This window comes from Monopterus albus, unplaced genomic scaffold (genome assembly GCF_001952655.1).
Source record: "Monopterus albus unplaced genomic scaffold, M_albus_1.0 scaffold436.1, whole genome shotgun sequence".
In the NCBI taxonomy this organism is placed as follows: Eukaryota; Metazoa; Chordata; class Actinopteri; order Synbranchiformes; family Synbranchidae; genus Monopterus; species Monopterus albus.
Genome location: NW_018128316.1, coordinates 465,667 through 467,774, shown reverse-complemented (window position 1 = coordinate 467,774; position 2,108 = coordinate 465,667).

Genomic DNA, 2,108 nt, shown 5'->3' with positions numbered 1-2,108 from the left:
AAATATTTAGCTTTATTCTGAAAATCTTACCCCATTCAAATAAATGGGGAAATCCAACTTCAGTATAATTTCAGCTAGCAAAAGCATCCAGGTGTCAAAATGTTCAGCATTTTCAGGGTGATTTTTCAGCACTCAGCATCCATATGCATTTTCTAGTTATTTTTTTTTCTGGTTTCTTCCATATGTTTTTCAGCATTCAACTTGTTCAGCATACTTTCACCTAGAAAAGCCATTCAGGTATCAAAATCTTCAGCTCTTTAAGGACATTCATGCTTCTCAAGAATTTTTCTAAACTTCATACTTTAATAATATTTAGCTTTATTCTCAAAATTGTATCTCATTCAAATGCATGGAGAAATTCTACTTCAACAGACTTTCTGCTATTTCAGGTATCAAAATGTTCAGCTCAAGGACATTCATGCTTCTATTAACAATTTTTCAAAACATCACACTTAAAATATTTAGCTTTATTCTGAAATGTTTGCCCCATTCAAATGAATGGGGAAATTCTACTTAAGCATATTTTCAGGTATTTCAGATATCAAAATGTTCAAGTTTCTCAAGACATTCATTTTTTATACATTTCACAGTTTTGAAATATTTTGCTTTATTTTGAAAATTTCCCCCCATTCAAATGAATGGGAAAGTTGTACTTCAGTATACGTTCAGTTAGAGATACCATGCAGGTGTCAAAATCTTCAGTATTTTATTAATAAGTTCAGCATACCTTCAGCTAGAAAAGCCATTCAGGTTTCAAAATGTTTAGCTCTTCAAGGCCATTCCTACTTTATTGCATCTCATCCTTCAGATTATTCAACAAAGAACTTCAGCCATTTCTTCTCAACTATTTCAACAAAGAACTTCAGCCATTTTTCTCAACTATTTCAACAAAGAACTTCAGCCATTTTTCTCAACTATTTCAACAAAGAACTTCAGCCATTTTTGTCATCTTTCAGCTGTTTCAGCAATTGATTTCAAGCATTTTCAGGACGATCGTTCAGCTTATTAGCATTTGCGACAGGAAAATGTATTTCTCCAGTTATTATTCTGGGATCTTCCACCCTTTCTTTGGCACTTTATAAGTCCAGCATACTTTCAGCTATACAGGCCATTGAGGTCTTTATCTGTTCAACTCTTCAAGGACATCCCTGCTTGTACTCAACTTTTTTATACTGTTTATACTTTTTAATTGATTCAGCTTTATATTTTGCAATACAAGTCAATGGGAGCTCAAAGTGCTGAATCAATTACACAGTCTTGGAGTGCCATCTGGTGGTTCATAAAATGCAGCGCAATTGGGACATGCCCCTACATATCTCCTCTCTCTCCTTCTCTCTGTCTCTGTCTCCCTCCCCCTCTCCCTGTCCCTCCCACACACATGTTCACACCTTCTTGTTTTACCTAGCTTGTGGGGTCCTATTGGACTATTTTCACATCTTAATAAGTTCAGCATATTTTCAGCTAGCAAAGCCATTCAGGTATCAAAATGTTCAGCTCTTCAAGGCCATTCCTACTTTATTGCATCTCATCCTTCAGATTATTCAACAAAGAACTTCAGCCATTTCTTCTCAACTATTTCAACAAAGAACTTCAGCCATTTCTTCTCATCTTTCAGCTGTTTCAGCAATTGATTTCAGGCATTTTCAGGACGATCTTTCAGCTTATTAGCATCCACACGCATTTACAACAGGAAATGCATTTCTCTAGTTGCACATTGACTGTTGACTGCTGCACTTGCTGCTCCCATGCAACATACATTCTCTTATTATATTCTTATATATTTTTATTATATTGCTGCATTTGCTGCTTAAAGTGCCTTAGGTTTAGTGTTACTTATTTATCTACTTTATATTTTATGTGTGTTGTGTGGCATTCTTGTGGACGGCAAAGTAAGAATTTCATTGTACAGGGAAACACGTTTCCTAACTGTGCATATGACAAATAAACACTTTGACTTTGTATAGGCACTGGTCTGCCTTCAGTCATCAGTGGGATTGAGAACCAGACGTGAAGCGGGAGTTGGCGTCTCTTTAAACACGCACACAGAGAAACTGTGGAGAGCTGCTTAACTGGTCGCCTCTGTGCCCGCTTCCGCACGAGCCCCATTG